This window comes from Petaurus breviceps, unplaced genomic scaffold (assembly GCF_028583685.1).
Source record: "Petaurus breviceps papuanus isolate PSGF00001 unplaced genomic scaffold, PetGlider_PUasm1.0 90895, whole genome shotgun sequence".
Classification (NCBI taxonomy): Eukaryota; Metazoa; Chordata; class Mammalia; order Diprotodontia; family Petauridae; genus Petaurus; species Petaurus breviceps.
The window spans coordinates 21,801,853-21,821,238 of NW_027187372.1; the positions used below are offsets into that span (position 1 = coordinate 21,801,853).

Genomic DNA, 19,386 nt, shown 5'->3' on the forward strand with positions numbered 1-19,386 from the left:
GTTTACATTATACCTTTCTCCTAAAAGATTAATTATATGCTTCCTCATAGTTCTCAGGCATTCTAACTTTTTTGTCTAAAAAGCAGTACAAAGCAGGGGACAGGTATCTGGCTATGAAGTCAGAAATACTTCACTCTGAATTCCAGCATCTGATATATACTGGCTGTGTGACCCTGGGCAAGTTATTTAACCCTCCGAGTAGTGCTCTAGCAAATTCTAATACTATAATTTGAATAGAAAAAGCCACCATGAATTCATAATTTCCCAGTAATGAATTTCATTCCCATACCTTATTTAAAAGTTTTTATTTCCATCCATTCACAGTCATGAAATTTAAACACAATCCATTTAATATAGTTTTGGTTAATCTAAAACTGATAAGAGTAAGTGAATTTCATTGGTAGAAAAAATAATTTAATTTTATCACTTTACTTAAAAGAAGTATGAGTCATATCAGTCTGATAAACAACAACAACAACAACAACAACAACAACAGACCTAGCGCCTCTGAAAGGCATTTTTTTTACAAGGATAAAAAGTCAGGATTAAAGATACCATATTCAGTATTAAGATGCCAGGTTGAAGGCTGAAACAAAGGAACAGAGGCATTGAAGCAACACAGCCATCACGTCTATAAACTGAAGTCTCATTTGCCTGGAGGAAAAATTGTCATATCTAAAATATTTATTTAAAATAAGAACCCCTTCTTGGGTACAAAGACAACTGTCTCAACTAATGAAATTAATCTTCTTGAGAACTGGAGTAAAAAGCTAAAGATTGATTTTAAAAATTTAAAACTCTTTATTCACTTGAGGGTAACTATTAAAACACTACCAAGTTTCTCAGGGTCAGAACATTTTTATTTTAATATGTACTCTGTGATGAAAAAATATAGTTAACTTGAAGTTCTTCCTCCTAAAAAATTCTCAATAAATATTTAATAATATGGTGCCACTCCTTGTCCCTAAAGATTGGGGGAAGATGTTTTATATGGATAAATCTAGAGCTGAATCTCTATCTATGTGCAAACACACACATTCAATTTGTTGAATCTTTTTTTTGCCTGGGATATGAGTCATTTTTCTGGAATGGAAGAATGTGTGAGGGAAGGAGAAATAGGGTATGCTGTGAACAGTACAGTGGCTGGAGTCAGTAAGGACAGAATTCTCAGCTCAAAAATGACTTCCATATATTAGAAGGCATTTAGGTACATACCAGAGGTGGTGGCAGGTACTTATGACAGGAGGAGTTAGTGTATAGGGTTAGAATATGAGAATATGAGATGATCTGCCTGGGAGAGCAACTCATGCTTATAGGCAGGAGAAAAAAGCACTTAGTGAGGAAGCCATGGAGACCTTTATAGGGCTGACAATTAATCTAGGTAATAGGTAGAAGCAATATAAATACTAAGGGTTGAGTCAGTTACTACAACTATGGGTAAACAAGAAATGGAAAGGACAGGATTAGTCTCCTGATATAGGTACTTCAAGTATTTTCTCTTCACAGATAAGAAGACTGAGGTTCAGTGACTACATGACTTGGACATGGTCAGATAGCTAATAAATGTCAGAAGCAAGATTTAAACATATATTTTTATTGACTCCAAGTCTAACACTATTTACTATGCCTAACTGTTGGAAAGCAATAAGGGTGAATACTACATGACCTACAAAATGGAATGGAGGATGTTCTAAAAGACAGAAAATGACTATTTGCCACTGTGTGACTTATTTTCAAATCAACTGTCTATGGGTAATCAAACCATCAAATTAACTAGAACACTGATCGCAACATCAAATTGGAAGAAAGGAATAAAAATGGGAAGCCCTCAACTTGACCTATTTAAACAAATTAATTAATTAATTCAATAAGCATTTGTTAACAGTTTATTATTAATTAATTTATTAATTGGTTAATTCAAGGACACATGAACAAAATGGCAGACTTGACATTTTCTCTGATTCCCATGACCTCTCAATTCCACAAAAAATAAATTATGTGTCAAAGATAAAGTAACTTCAGCTACTTCCAGGACACCCAGAATCCAAAAGAAGGTAAAATAAAACAAAACTCTGGTACAGGCTACCAGCAGTGAGGCTGTACTAGCAGATGAAAGACTTGACACAGGTTTACATAAAAACCCACTCCTAAATGCTGATCATCCCTCCTTCTTTCCAAGCTAAAAGAGCCCTGGCTCCAGGCTGTGGAAGTTTCCTCAAGGCTCAACAGCTAACTTAGCCATTGCATTTCAGGAGCAAAAGCCTGCTAGTGGCTGAAACCTGGAAGCACCAATGCTGATGTTGGGAAAAAGCCTCTGCTGATGCCAGGAAAGGTAAGTTCTGAACTGCCAGTGTGAGGCCAGAGAACTAAGGAACAGAGGGAGTGGTACAGGTCACCAGGATAGGGCATTGCAAGTATGGGAAACTGTGCAGCCAGCACTGAGCAGGGTCAGCTCTGACCAATGAAAAGTCACCTGGGGCAGAGACCTGGAGGAGGGTGAGACATTTAAAGATACAGCCCCCTAAGGAAACCACAATCAGAGGGAAGGGAATCAGAAGTGAACAATAAGGAAAACTGGGGGTAGGAAGACTGAAAGTACTAAAGATTCCAGGAAGAAAAAATCTCAAAGATCTTAAACATAAAAAGGCAAATCAACAGGAAAATAATGACAGAAGGAAATATAAATGCCTGCAAAATGAAGGATAATGATCCAACACTTGATGAAACAGAGGACTCTGGGATTTGAGGAGAACATGGATCAACAACACACTGTTCATAAGTGGTTTAAAAGAGAAATGAGAATTATAAGACCAGAATTTATGTCCTATACAACAAAAAATAATGAACAGAACGGAAAAAAAACTTGAATCTACAATGGCACTGTCACCAAAGAAACAAAAGAAAGAACAACAGCTTGGGAATACAAATAAACAGAAATTTTAAAAAAGAAAGAAGAGAAGCAAATAACAAGAATATTATAAGAAAATATGCTCAGTGTGAAAACAAAACATAGGGATCTCAAAGACAAAATGAGAAGAAGCAACTTGAGGATCATACATCTACAAGTAGAACATGATAGGACAAAACCCTTAATACTATAATGAAATAAATAATAGAAGAGAATTGCCCAGAACTTCTGAACACAGGAAACAAAACTTAAATTTAAGAATTAGCAGATGTCTTCTAGCAAACAACAACAACACCCCAAAACCCCCAAAAGTTCAAAATTGCAAACTCCAAGTTACATAGCAATTAAAGGTTGAATTCAGAAATAAGTTATGGACATCAGGAGACCTTCAAATAAAAATGAAAGGACGTTCAAATAATACAAGACCAATCCATTCCCACTACAAAAAGGAAAACAGAATGGAATGTGTTCTAAACAGCAATGTAGCTCAAGATGCATCCCAGAGTGACCTATCTTGCAAATCCAAATTTAATCATACAGGACAAAAGATGGACATTTAATAATAAAGAAGAGTTTGAAACATTTCTAGAAAGAAAACCAGAACTGGAACCTATTTGCTTCTCGAACACCCCAATTAACAGAAATGCAGGAGTGAATAAATGTTGACAGAAACAGCAAAAGACTGACAAGAGAAAGACTAACAAGAGATTTCTTTGTAAAAGCACATAAGAAGACCACCAGTGAATGTGGAAATCTGATAGCAGCAGGAGTGAAGAGGTAGGCAGGGTACATTTTAGGCAGAAGCTAGCAACAGCCTGCTTCTTTTGTGGGTTTCAATATTATTGGAGGGTACATGAAAGGAGGGGATTAAATGGGGAAAATAGGAGTGAAAAATGTACTGGGGTCAAATCAAGGGCTCAGAATGAGAAGTGTGGTTTCATAAAGAGAAGAGCCTATGGTGAGTGGGTGAGGAGGAGCAGAGAGAATGAAAAGGGAAGAAAGGAAAAATGTCTTACTTTGGAAGGGGGATGAGGTTTCATTGATGAGTATATGAAAATGAAGTGACATGAGGACTTTTACACAGGATGACTTTAAATGGGGGTAGAGGAATGGTTGGTGTCTGATAAATATATTTATCTAGGGAAGATGGTAGATGGAGAGTATGGATGCAAGGAGGAAACTTCTAGACAAATGCAGGGGGGAAAAGAATCAACAAGATCATTGCAGGAGGGGAGGTGCCTTACCATAGAGCAGTGTCCTTTCTGACACCTATAATAACAGGCTTTGTTCTGAGAGTGAAGCACAATGGCAATGGGAATCCACAGTCAGCCCTACAAGTCAGCAGCAGAAAGCTCCTACAGGGCAGACTCTAGAAGCTTTTATATGAAGAAAACAGAAAAGAGAGAAACCAGATGAGTATGGAGGTCATGAATCAGAGAATGAGGGTCTAGAGTAAACAAAAAGAGATGGATAATGAAGAGAGTGATAAAAATTATTTTTGGAAAGGGGCACAATAAAAATATTTTTAAAAAACCCAATGAATAGAGGGGCAGGGCCAAGATAGCAGAGTGAAGGCAGGGACTTACCTGAGCTCTCCCACAAACCCCTTCAGGGAGTTTAAAAGGTGACTCCAAACAAATTCTAAAGCAGTAGAACCCACAAAAAGACAGAGTGAGGCATATTTCCAGCCCAAGACAAGCTGGAAGGTCTACAGGAAAGGCCTGATGTGCCAAGTTGAGAGAGGAGTGCGGTCAAGTCACGCCAACTAAGACCCAGCCCCAGCAAAGCCCGAGCAGGGTTCAGGGAACTTAATCACTGGTAGCAGTAGTGGTTTCCAGGCTTCTCAGCCCACAGATGCCAAAGACAACTTATAGGGTTAGCAGGAAGGGTCTGCTGGACCTGGGTGAGAGAAAAGCAAAGTCCAGAGCAGGTCAAGCCAGGATAGACCTGGCACCAGCAAACCAGGAACAGGCCTTGGAAGTGACTGAATCAGCAGCAGCAACAGTGACTGCTTCTGGAGCTCTCAGACCACAGACGGAATGTTTGAAAGTCACCTATTTTGACTTCCAGGAGCCAAGATGGTGAAATAAGCAGTAAGTCACTAGTACCTTCCCTTACTGACCTTGAAAAACCCAGAAAAATATCACTCCAGGAAAAATCCTGGAACAGTGGAGTATAACGCCAACACAATATTCATGGTGCTGATGGTCACTGTAAATATGTTGGTATAGTGCTGAATCACAAAATATAACAGACTCTCCATATAGAAGACAGAAGCAAAACATTTATTCAGATACCAGAAACCAAATCCCAATACCAGTAAGCCAATTTCATCATAGTAGCAGAGAAGTTAATAAGCCATAATAGCATCCTTAAGTCTTCCCACAAATCAGCATTTACTCATAAGCCTGTCTCCCTCAGATGTGTCCCTTCCTCTCTCCAGTTTCTAACTGGTCTGACTTCCAGCTTCCTGTGGCCTCTGCTCCTTCAGTAAACTCCTCCCACCACAGTATCCACGTGTTTGCGTTAGCCTATAAGGGGACAAGGTACATCTTCAAAGCAGGGAAGGCCTTCAAATTCCCTTAGGTTTATTAAAAGGCAGGGAAGATTTTCAAATTCCCATTTGTATTATATGTAGCCAGCAGAAAGGGTACAGCTGTTTTTTACCTTGGGAGGCTAGAAGGATTAACAGGAAAGGTCCCTCTTGCTGTTGCTGAAAGGGACTAGTATAGGATGGGAGGTACCCCAGCAAGCCCCACCTCAGCAAACCTGAGGAAAATCCTGAGCCCCATGTTGATGGAGCAGGCACGTGCCAGCACCAGTACCCCCATGTACATTGGCACAGTCAGGGAAAGCAACAGACACCAGCATGGAGAATCACCATGTGTGCCTGTGGACAGGTGTCCACCAGCAGCTGAACCTAAAAGTGCACTAGTGCAGCCCCTGGTGAGGAGGCGACCTCCACTGGACAGACCACCCCCACTCAGACGGCAAACACAGAAAAACCTCACCTGGTCTTGGCACATATAGTCACCACCACCAGCTGCAGCTCAGCACCAGTGAGCTACCAGACCACAGTCCCCAGCTTCCAGCACAAAATCCAGTAACCAAGCCCCTAGCCCCCAGCACAAGAAGCGTGAGATAGTGCCCCCTCAACTCCAGAAGCAGAGATCAACTTTAAAAGCAAAAAAAAAAAAAAAGACAAACACCACAAGCAAAAAGCAACAATGAAAAACAGTAACCACAGCAAATTATTATGGCGGCAGGGAAGATCAAAACACAAATTCAGGAGAGGAAAACATTGTCAATATACTTCCATCTGAAACATCAAAAGGGGAATATGAACTGGTCTCAAACACAAAAAGCCTTCCTGGAAGACCTCAAGAAAAGTCAAATAAGAGAGATAGAAGAAAAACTGAATGATTTTTTAAAAAATGCAGTTGACAAAATGGAAAAAAAGTACACTACAGAAAACAACTCCTTAAAAAGTAAAATGGCCAAATAGAAAAGGTGATACAAAAGCTAACTAAAGAAAGCAGTTTGTTAAAAATTAGAGTAGAAGTGGAAGTAGAAGCTAATGACTCTCTGAGAATCTGTCAAACAAAATCAAAAGAATGAAAAAAGAAAAAAACATAAAATACTTCACTGGAAAAACAACTGACCTGGAAAATAGATCCAGGAGAGATAATTTAAGAATTACTGGTCTTCCTGAAAGCCATGACAACATCTTTCAAGAAATCTTCAAAGAAAACTGCCCTGAGGTCATAGAACCAGAGGGTAAAATAGTCACTGAAATAATCCACCCATCACCTCCTGAAAGAGATCCTAAATTGAAAACACCAAGGGATATTGTAGCCAAATTCCAGAATCCAAATTCTGGAGAAAATTCTCCAAAAAAAATTCAAGGAGAAAATATTATAAGTAGCCAGAAAGAAACAATTCAAATATTGTGGAACCACAGTCAGGATTATGCAGGACCTTGCAGCTTCTACATTAAAAGATGGGAAGGCTTGGAATATGATATTCTGTAAGGCAAAAGAACTGGGGTTAAATCAAGGATCAACTACCCAGTAAAACTGAGCATAATATTTTAGGAGAGGAGGTGGACATGTAAAGAAACAGGGGACTTCCAGACCTTCCTGATGAAAAGATCAGAGCTCAACAGAAAATTTTATCTTCATACACAAGACTCAAGAGAGGCAAAAAAAGGCAAACGGGAAAGAAAATAAAAACATGTTATTCAATAAGGGCAAACGGTTTACAACATGACATGGGAAGATGAAATTTGTAACTCTTGAAAACTGTATCTTTATCACAATATCGACAGAGGGTGTGGGTGTAAGTTGACTTTGATGAGATGATAAAAAACCTAATTAAGTGGTGAAAAGGGATTGTAATGAGAGAAGAAGACAAGAGTCAGAAAAGGGTAAATTATATCACAAGAAGAGGCACAAAGACATATTACAGTAGAGGGAAAGAAGGGAAGGAGATGAGCATTGTTTGAATCTTACTCTCATCAGATTTGGCTCAAGGAGGGAATAACATGCTCAGTTAGATATAGAAATCTAACTTGCCCAGTAGGTGGGGGGGGTAGAAGGGAGGAAAGAAGTAGTAAGGAAAAAGGGAAAGAAAAGGGTGGGCCTGACAGAAAGGAGGGCAGATTGAGGGAGGTGCTGGTGGAAAGGAAAATTAGTGAGGATAGAAAGGGAGAAAGGAGAATAGAAAGCATAAACCAGTGGGCTTGGGGGGTGGGGGGATAGGATGGAGAAAAAGACACAAAAAGTAATCATAAGTGTGAATATAAATGGGATGAACTCTCCCATAAAACAGAAGCTGATAGAGAAATGGATTAAAAACCACAATCCTACAATATGTTTATAAGAAACACAGTTGGGACAAAGGGATACACACAGAGTAAAGGTAAAAGGCTGGAGTAGAATATATTATGTTTTAGTGGAAGTAATAAAAGCAGAAGTAGCAATCCTGATCATAGACAAAGCAAAAGCAAAAACAGATAAAAGAGATAAGGAAAAGATACTACATCTTGCTAAAATGCACCAAAGACAATGAAGTAATATCGCTACTAAACATATATGCACCAAATGGTATAGCATCCAGATTCTTAGAGGAGAAATAAAAGGAGTTACAGGAAGAAATAGGTAGCAAACCTCCCCTTCTCTGAACTGAATAAATCTAACCATCAAATAAACAAGAAAGAAGTTAAGGAGGTGAATATAATTTTAGAAAAGTTAAATATGGTAGACCTCTGGAAAAGACTGAATGGGGATAGAAAAGAATACACCTTTTCTCAGCAGCACATGGCATATACACAAAAAATGACCATGTACTAGGGCATAAAAACTTCATAATCCAATGCAGAAAGGCAGAAATATTAAATGTATCCTTTTTATATCATGATGTAATAAAAATTAAATGAAATAAAGGGTCATAGAAAGATAAGAATAAAAATTAATTGGAAACTAAATAATCTAACCCTACAGAATGAGTGGGTCAAACAATAAATCATAGAAATAATAACTTCATCCACGAGAATGAAAATGAGACAATACAACAAAACTTATGGGATGCAGTAAAAGCAGTTCTTAGGGGAAGTTTTATATCTCTATTGCTTACATGAATAAAATAGAGAAAGAAGAGATCAATGAATTAAGCATGCAACTGAAAAAAGCTAGAAAAAGCACAAATTAAAAATCCCCAACTAAATACTAAATTAGAAATACTGAAAACCAAAGGAGAGATTAATAAATAAAACAATTGAACTAATAAAACTAAGAGTTGGTTTGAAAAAAAACAATGAAAGACAAATCTTTGCTTAATTTGATAAAAAAAAAAGATGAAAACCAAATTACCAGTAACAAAAATGAAAAGGTGAATTCACCATCAATGAAGAAGAAATTAAAACAATAATTAGGAGCTATTTTGCCCAAATGGTATGCCAATAAATTTGACAATCTTAGTGAAATGGATGAATATTTACAAAAATACGAAATGCCCATATTAACAGAAGAGGAAATAAAATACTTAAATAATCCCATTTCAGAAAAACGAAATTGAACAACCATCAATGGACTCCTCAGTAAATAATCTCCAGAGCCAGAGGGGTTTACAAGTAAATTCTATCAAATATTTAAAGAACCATTAATTCCAATGCCATATGGGAAAATAGGTAAAAAGGGAGTCCTACCAAATTCTTTTTATGATACAAATGTGGTACTGATACCTAAATCAGGAGTCAAAACAGAGAAAGAAAATTATAGACCAATTTTTTTTGTTGATGTTTCTTTATTAACTTTGTAATGCCTTGGTCATTTGTGGAAATAATGATTTTAATAAAAATATATCTATGCCTTTTACATTTACAAGTGGTCTACCTACTTTGAATACATGTTAAAGGATCATATAATTTAAGGTTGGAGAGATTAAGGAACTAGCTAAAGGGCTCAGAGATATTAAGGATTTGGATAGAATTAAAGTCTATGTCCTCTTACTCCAAATTCTTTTGGCAATATTAAGTATCCCCATCATTAATTCTCATTTTTAATAGATAATATTGCAGTCTTTAAGCACTCCAGGACATAAATTCACAAATGTCAAAATCAGTATTAGAAAATATGTTACTTAGTAAATCCACTAACACATAAACTCCTCAATCTCTGAAATCATACAGAGTAAAATTTCATATGATGAGCTCTACCATTCCAAAGGTTTCTAGCACAAAACTGGAGATATGTTAGTATGAAAATTTGTCGTTTTAGTTAAGCAATTGGTGGCTCTTCCTCCAGAATCTGTGCTAGGTAAAGTTTAATGTCTTATCACAACAATTAGTTCATTTTAAGCGTAAGGGGCAATATAAAAGCCTCTAAAGTCCATATAGTTCTCTCCTTTTCCAACTTTAAGGAGTTTATTTTAGAAGATATGGCCTAAATTCAGTCACAATCCCTCCAATTCCCCAGTTAGGAAAATTGAAAACATTTAGGTAGTGACCGGCAGTTCACTTCACTTTTAATCTCTATCTCTAGTTGTTAGCCTCTGCAGTTGAGGAAAACTTCAGTTTATTGGAAACATTATATAAAGACACAACAGATTATATTTAAAGCATCTATGGATAAACTGGGCATCAGGAGGGTAAAACAGGTAAAGAGCTTATTTTTTCCTTTGGATTGCCTACAGTATCACTCTCAAGACAGTATAGCCAATGAGTCTTCTTAATGACCTCTTCTTTCATAGCTCAGTCCTCCTTTAGCTTCTCAAAGGTGTTCCATGCTTGCTCTAGGCTTTCAAATTCAAATACTTAAAATCTTTCCCTCTAATTTTGAGATAACTTCTTCCTTTTATACAAAAAAATTCCTTAGGCTAAGACCCATTTTTTCACACAATGGCTTTCATCAATTCAAGGAGGTATATAAGCCATTTACACCAGGTTCTGATAGTCTAATTTAATCAGAAAGTATTCCTACATAACAAAGATGATTATCTTTAAATGTGTGGGATAACCAATGGGTCTCCTTACACAAATAGTACCATAATGGATGGCAGCAATGAGGTAAAGAGATGGGGGAGGTGGGGGAAGCGAAGAGGAAAATTCAGCATACTGCTGATGCTGTTAGCACTGGCACTCAGAATCACAGAATTAAAGAACTGAAAGGGACCAGAGAGATCATCAAACAAAACTCATTTTAAAGGTGAAGAAACAGTTTAAGTTCATTTCTTAAAGCCACATAATTAATTATTATCAAGATTAGGTCTCAACTCTTAGTTCAATGTTCTTTCAACTATTTCTTCTCCCCATCTCATTTACCACATCCAAAAACACAAATACATTTCTCTGGCTAGCATTATCACTTCCAGAGAAAGTTTCATCCTGAACACATAACCAAGACCTTGAATGTTATGAGTGGTATGCCTATACTTCCACCAAACTCATTATGTGACACAAAATGCTGGGAAAACTGGAAAACAGTATGGCAGAAACTGGGCATAGATCAATGTCTTACACCGCATACCAAAATAAAGACAAAATGAGTTCATGATTTAGATATAAAGGCTGATACTATAACCAATTTGGAAGAGCAAGGAATAATTTACCTGTTCAGATTTATGGAGAAGGGAAGAATTTATGACCAAACAAAAGATAGAGAGCATTATGAAATGCAAACTGGATAATTCTGATTACATTAAATTGAAACGTTTTTGCACAAACAAAGCCAATGTAAGTATAGCAGCAAGCACTCCAGCACACCCAGCATGGCTGCTAGCACAGGTTCTTAGACCTGCTTTTCTAAAGGAAAGCAACTCAAAATGGGCTAACAATCTTACTTTTTTTTTTTTTTAAGCAATCAGGGTTAAGTAAAACTTGCTCAAGGTTACATGGACAGTTATTTCTCTGTGGGAGCCAAGTATATGAGACTGGAACCGATCTCAGGTCTCCCAACGCTGGGGCCAGCGTTCTTACTCACTGTGCCACCTGGCCACCCCTAAGCAATTGGAGTTAAGTAACTTGCTCAAGGTTACATGGCCAGTTATTTTGTGTGGGTGTTAAGTACCTGAGGCTGGAACCGATCCCATGTCTCCCGACTCCGGGACCAGAGCTCTTACTTACTGTGCCACCTGGCCGCCCCAACAATCTTACTTTAATCAAACATATATCATTTGCTGCGTTCAGGGGAAAAAGTCAGACCCTGAAATTCAGGGAATACAAACAGAAGTTACAAGCAGACCAAAAAAATATAGACAGAGCAACAGATAACTACAGGGCTTCCAGCTGTCTGACCATTACATCCATACTTAGTTACCAGAGAGGGAAGCACCAACATCTGGGTTTTCAAAGCTGGGGGGGCTCAACGGCTGCCCAGAGTCTCATCTAGCCAAATCACACAACTTTTCCCAAAGTGAACCCCAAAGAAAAACCTCACATCAGGGTATATATAGCTTTCTTCTGAGTCAGAGAATGTCACAACCTTCTTGACCCACTGCCTAATCACAAAGTAACAAGATATGCGTGTTCCTGAAGAAACAAGCCTCTTGCCACAGGCTCCATGTGACCATATTCAGCCTAGTAGGGGGCAGAGCATATTTTCAAATCAGGGAAGGTTCTCTCTCAGATTCACTTAAACCTATCAAGGGTCCAAAGGGCCAGGTAAGATCTTCAGATTCTCATTACCATTACAGCAACCAAGATTAGGAGGGAAGCAGAAAATTGGAAAAGAATTTTTATAACCAGTGTCTCTAATAAAGGTCTCATTTCTAAAATATACAGAGAACTGAGTCAAATTTAAAAGAATATAAGTCATTCTTCAAATGATAAATGGTCAAAGGATATGAACAGGCAGTTTTCAGAGGAAGAAATTAAAGATATCTTACAGCATATGAAAAAATGCTGTAAATCACTATTAATTAGAGAAATGCAAATCCAAATAACTCTGAGGTACCATATCTCACCTGTCAGATTGGCTATCATGACAAAATAGGAAAATGGTAATTGCTGGAGAAGATGTGGGGATAATGGAATACTAATGCATTGTTGGTGAAGTTGTGAACTGATCCAACCATTCTGGAGAGCAATTTGGAACTCTGTCCAAAGAACTATAAAAATGTACATACCCTTTGACCCAGCAATACCACTTGTAGGGCTGTATCCCAAAGAGATCATATAAATGGGAAAAAGGCCCATATGTACAAAAATATTCATAGCAGCTCTTCTTGTGGTGGCAACAACTGGAAATCAGGGGGATGCCCATCAATTGGGGAATAGCTAAACTAGTTGTGGTATATGAATGTAATGGAATACTACTGTGCTATAAGAAATGAGGAGCAGACAGATTTCATAATAACCTAGAAAGACTTATATGAACTGATGCTTAGAGAGGGGAGCAGAACTAGAAGAATATTGTACACAATTACAGACATGCTGAATCTGTAATTAACTTTGATAGACTTGGCTGTTCTCAGCAATACAAGGTTCTAAGACAACTCCAAAAGACTCATGATGGAAAAGGCTATCTACATCCAGAGAAAGAATTACAGAGTCTGAATGCAGACTGAAGCAAACTATTTGAGCGCACACTCTCTCTCTGTTTTGTTTTTTTGTTTTGGTTTTGTTTTGCTGTGTTTTGCTTCTTCTTTCTTGTGGTTCATTACATTGGTTATAATTCCTCTTTACAACCTGACTATTGTGAGGGCGGCTAGGTGGAGCAGTGAATAGATCACTGGCTCTGGAGTCAGAAGGACCTGAGTTCAAATCTGACCTCAGACATTTGATACACTTACTAGCCATGTGACTTTAAGCAAGTCACTTAACCCCAACTGCCCTCCAAAAAGTAAAAAAAAAAAAACCAACAAAAAACAAAAAAACCCCTAAAACAAACAAAAAGACAACTTGACTACTATGAAAACTTGCTTAATGTGAAGATATATACAGAACCCATATCGGAGAAGTGGGGAGAAGAGAAAGGGGGAGAAAATCTGGAACTCAAAAACTTGAACTGAATGTTATAAACTAAAAATAAATCTGAAAGAAAAAAGTGAACAACAACCTCATAAAAATGCGAAAGTCATTTGAAGGAAGGTGCCATACTACCATCATTAGTGCCTATGCTTCCACCATGACAAACCTTGATGAGGTCAAAGAAATATTTTGTGAAATCTGGAGAGACCCTCATCATCAATGTGCCGAAAGAGGTCAAGCTTACAATTGTGGGTGATTTTAATGCAAGAGTAAGGACACACCACCAATATGGCAGGGGGTTCTTAGGAGGAATGGAGTTGGAAATACCAATGGTCACTTACTACTGAAGCCTTGTGCTTCTCATGATATTTTCATCACCAACACTGTCTTCCATTTTCTTAAATGCAATAAACCTTCATGAATGTACCCTCATGACAAACACTGGCATTTAATATACTACGCTATTGTAAGAAGGAGAACCAGACAGGATGCAAGACTGAGGAAGATGATGTGTGGCGCTGAGGGCTTGACTGATCATAGACTTATCTTCTCTAAGCTAAATATCCACATTCAACAAAAGCAGTGGCCTCAAGGCAAGATGACTAACAGAAGACTTAAAGATTAGAGCACTTCTCTGAGTGGAATGGTTTATTGCTAACTTGGAGGAAAAGTTGAGCCAATACATGGTTGGCAACAGTGGAACAGAAAAGGAGTGGGCAGCCTTTAGAGATATGGTATACAGTACTGCACCTACTCATCTAGGTATGAATAGTCACAAACATCAAGACGAGTTTGACAAAAATGATGGGGAAATTCAGAAGCTGCTAAATGAAAAACAGGAACTCCATGGGGTTTACCAGTGGGACAATACATCTGTCTCTGTCTCCCCCAAAAGTAAAGTACAAGTGAAGCTTAGAGAGATGCAGGATTCTAGGTTCAGTAAGAAGGCAGATAAAATTAAGTTTTAGGCAGACAGAAACAATCCAAAGTGCTTTATGATGCCCTGAAGGCTATTTATGGGCCAAAGATATACAGTGCATCTCAACTACTCAGTGCTGATGGAGTCTGTTTGGTTAGTGCTAAGGATATGATCCTAAAGACATAGGCAGAACACTACCACAGTGTTCTCAACAAATAATCATCAATGTTGAAGCCACTGACTGTCTACCACAAGGCTGAAGTCAATCCCTCTCTAGCCAAATTTCCAACTGAAGAAAAGGTTCTGAATTACATTAAGTTCCTCTCCTGTAGCAAAGCAGCTGGTGCCCATTCTTTTCTAGCTAAGATTTACAAGGTGGTGGTGGTGGTGGGGAGTGTAATATAAAAATTGACTGAAATTTTCCTGGTTATATGAAGGAGGAGATTATCCCCCAGGAGTTCAAGGAGATCTCCAATGTCCATCTCTACAAAGGTAAAAGAAATAGATTGTCATGTGACAATCACAAGGTGGTACATGGGCATAGGGATTTATCTTTTAGTCATTGATGGTAAGATTTTTGCCAGGGTGTTCCTTAATAGGCTAATTCTTCACCTGCAAAAATGGTCATCTACTGAGAGCCAATGTGGCTTCAGAAAGGGTCAAGGAATGGTCAATATGGTGTTTGCTGCCCAACAACTCCAGGAGAAATGCCAGGAGAAGAACAGAGAGGTCTGTATACAATGTTTGTTGATTTGGCTTTTGATAATGTCAGCCAGGAGGGCTTATGGAAAACTATGTCAAAATTTGGCTGCCCAGAGAAGTTCATCAGTATTGTACATCAATTTCATGATGGAATGCTTGCCCAGTCAACAGTGGAGTGAAACAAGGTTGTGTGTTCACTCCTTTTTAGCATGCTGTTTTCAGCAATGCTGTCAGATACCTTCAATAAGGATGAACATGGCATCAAGGTCAGCTACTACACTGATGGCAAATTATTTAACTTGAAAAGGATATAAGTTGGAGGTCAGAGCCAAGATGGCGGAGTAGATGCACAAACTGGGCTTGAGCTCTCGCTCCAATCACTGTCAATACATAAAAAAAGACTCTAAATAAACTTTAGAGCTACAGAGTCTACAAAGTGACAGAGAGAAACAAATCTGTTGAAGGCAGACAGGAAGGGTCCATCGCACTGGGCTGGGAGTCAAGTGCAGTCCTGTGTAAACCACCCAGTTCTGGCCCCAGGGTGGCCACGACAAGCAGGGGCCAGAGCAGACTTCAAGAAACTGAATCACCAGCAGCTGTGGCAGTTTCCAGACTCCTCAACCCATAAACGTCAAAAAGAAAGTAAAAGGTCAGTGTAGAACTCTGATGAAGCGGCTGAGGTGGCTGCTCCGTGTGGCTGCCTCATGAGATCCTGGCTTGCAGATTGTAGGGGGAACAAGCGACCCATACAAAGGGTAACTGCTTTTGCTTTAACCTGCTTGGATCTGGACTGAGGTTTTGGGTGGTGGTCCTGGGGTGGGTGGCCAGTGAGCCAGAGCTTGTGGGGGCTGTAGAGAGGGTGCCCCCCAGTGATTTGGGACAAAGCTCTCTCCATTCTGGAAGCAGAGTTCTAGCATGGCAAAGAGCTCAAAAGTCAAGTAACTGGCTGGCAAGATGAATAAGCAGAGGAAGCACCAACAGACCATAGAATCCTTTTTTGGGTGGACAAAAAGGATCAAGGCATGGAGTGAAAGGAAGACAGCAAAGTCAGAACTTCTGCATCAAAAGCCTCCAAAAAAAGATGAACTACTTACAGGCCATGGAGGAGCTCAAGAAGGATTTTGAAAATCAAGTAAGAGAAGTGGAGCAAAAATTGGGAAGAGAAATGAGAATGATGCAAAAAAATCATGAAAATTGAGTCAACAGCCTGCTAAAGGAGACCCAAAAATACACAGAAGAAAATAACACCTTAAGATATAGACTAATTCAAATGGCAAAAGAGGCCCAAAAAGCCAGTGGGGAGAAGAATGCCTTAAAAAGTCAAATTTGCCATATGGAAAAGGAATTTCAAAAACTCACTGAAGAGAATAACTCCTTCAAAATTAGATGGAAGCTAATGACTTTATGAGAAATCAAGATACTATAAAACAGATCCAAAGAAATGAAAGAATAGAAGGCAATGTGAAATATCTCACTGGAAAAACCACTGACCTGGAAAATAGATCCAGGAGAGATAATTTGAAAATTATTGGACTACCTGAAAGCCATGATTAAAAAAAAAAAAGCTTAGACACCATCTTTCAAGAAATTATCAAGCAAATTTGCCCTGATATTCTAGAATCAGAGGGCAATAGAAATTGAAAGAATTCACTGATTGCCTCTTGAAAAACATCCCAAAAAGAAAAATCCTAGGAATATCAGTCAAATTCCAGAGTTCCCAGGTCAAGGAGAAAATACTGCAAGCAGTCTAGGAAGAAACAATTTGAGTATTGTGGAAAGACAATCAGAATAGCCCAAGACCTAGCAACTTCTACATTAAGGGATTGAAGGGCCTGGAACATGATATTCTGGAGGAGCTAGGACTAAAACCAAGAATCACCTACCCATCAAAACTGAGTATAATGCTACCATGGTAAATATGGTTATTCGATGAAACAGAGGATTTTCAAGCATTCTTGATGAAAAAAACAGCTGAACAGAAAATCTGACTTTCAAATACAAGAAGCAAGAGAAGCATTAGAAGGTAAAAAGGAAAAAGAAACCATAAGGCACTTACTAAAGCTGAACTATTTACATTCCTACATGGAAAAATGATAATTGCAACTCATAAGACTTTTCTCAGTATGAGGATATTTGAAGGATATATGTGTGTGTGTATGTATACATACATATGTATGTATGTATGTATAGGAGGGTGTATGTGTATATAAATATATATGAGTGTGGGTATATGTATGTTCATGTATACATGGACAGAGGGCACAGGATGAGTTGAATATGAAGGGATGATATCTAAAAAATAAAATTAAGAGGTGAGAGAGGAATTTATTGGGAGAAGAAGACAGGGAGAGATAGATTAGGGTAAATTATCTCATATAAAAGAGGCAAGAGAAAACTGTTGCAATGGAGGGGAAGAGCAGGAAGATGAAAGGGAATGGGACAACCTTATTCTCACTGAATTTGGCTTAAGGAGGGAATGACATACACACTCAATTGGGTATCTTACCCTACAGGAAAATAGGGGGGCAGGGGATAAGAGGGGAGATGATATAAGGGAGGGCAGATTGCGGGAGAGGGTATTTAAAAGCAAACATTTTTGAAAAGGGATAGGGTCAGAGGAGAAAATAGAATAAGTGGGAGGCGGGATAGGGAAATACAGTTAGTCTTTCACAATATAACTACTATGGAAATGATTTGGGCAACTATACATGTACAACCTATACTGAATTACTTATCTTCCCAGTGGGGGTGGGTGAGGAGGGAAGAAGGGAAAGAATCTGGAATTCAAAGTTTTAAAAACAAATGTTTTTTTTAAAAATTTGATTTTTACATGCAACTGGGAAATAAGATATACAGGCACTGGGATATGGAAATCCATCTTGCCCTACTAGAAAGTTGGGGGGGGGGGGATGGGAGATGATAAAGAGGAAACAGTTAGGGGGAGGGAGTATTCAGTAGGTTTGCTCTTCTGGGGTGGGGGGTATGGGAAAGAAGGGGAGAAAAAGTACAACTCAAAATCTTGTAGAAGACGTTGAAAGCTAAAAAGCGTTTTCTATTAAAAAAACTAAAAAAATTTTTTTAAAATTAAAAAAGTTGAAAACTAAAAATAAGTAAATTTTTAAAAATTAAAAAAAGAAAAGGATATAAGCCAAGACTAAGGGGAGGAAGAGTTTGTGCATAATTTTTTGTTGATAGATGACTGTGCACTCAATGCAGCCTCTGAAGCAGAGATGCAACAAAGTATGGATCGATTTTCTGATGCTTGTGCTAATTTTGGCCTAACAATTAACACCAAGAAAACACAGCTGCTCTACCAGCCAGCACCACAGCACCCACATGTAGAACCATCAGTTATAGCAAATGTACACTGTGGCTAAGTTCACTTACCTTAGCAGTATACTTTCCAGGAATGTACACATTGTTAATGAGGTTGACACACAAATTGTCAGAGCTAGCTCAGTGTTTGGAAGACTCCAAAGGAAAGTGTGGGAGAGAAGAGGTATTAGACTGACTACCAAATTGAAGGTCTACAGAGCTTTTATGCTGACCTTATTCTTGTATGCTTGTGAAACCTGGACAGTATTCCAGAGCCATTCCAGGAAACTGAATCACTTCCATCTGAATTGTCTTAGGAAGATTCTGAAGATCATCTAACAGGACAAAGTGCCAGACACTGAGGTCCTTTCTTGAACTAAACTGCCAAGCATTCAAACTCTATGGCAGAGAGGGCAACTTGAATGGACTGGACATACTGTTTGAAAGCCAAATGTACATTTGCCTTAAATACTATCTTACAGAGAACTCACAAAGGGAAAGTGCTCACATGGTGGTCAGAAGAAGCAATAAAAGGACATTCTCAATGTGTCTCTGAAAAATTTTGGAATTGTGTAACATGGGACACACTGGCACAAGACCACCCAGCATCATGCCTCCATCAAAGAAGGTAATGTGCTCCATGACCAAAAACAGAATTTAAGTAGCTCAAAAGAAATGTGACGTGCAAATTTAGAGAATCCAAACCCACATGTTTATATGGTCTATTTGTGCCTGACCTGTGGTAGAGCATTCCAAGCTTATATTGGTCTGATCATCTACAGTTGAGGACATTGTAATTTGATTCTAATGTAGTAATGTCATTTTGGTCCTCTCTGAGAACAAAGGACAACAACCAACCATGTAGTTTGTTTATACGTAGCTGTTAGCATGTTGTATCTTCCATTAAACTGTGAGCAACTTGAAAGCAGTTTTACCTTTCTTTGTATTACCAGGGCTTAGCAAAGAGTCTAACAATGAGCAGGCACTAAATAAATGCTTATTGACTGAGTTCCTCTGCCATATTATCCTGACCCAATATATAAGGTTCTCTAAATATACTGAGGTTTGCCTTACACT

General features: G+C 38.4%; 1 protein-coding gene across 4 annotated transcripts in view; it reads right to left on the minus strand.

The window, feature by feature from the left end:
* DENND1B (DENN domain containing 1B) overlaps positions 1-19,386 on the minus strand; it is a 373,059-nt gene that overhangs the window by 49,063 nt on the left and 304,610 nt on the right. The gene's annotated exons all lie outside the window — the stretch shown is intronic.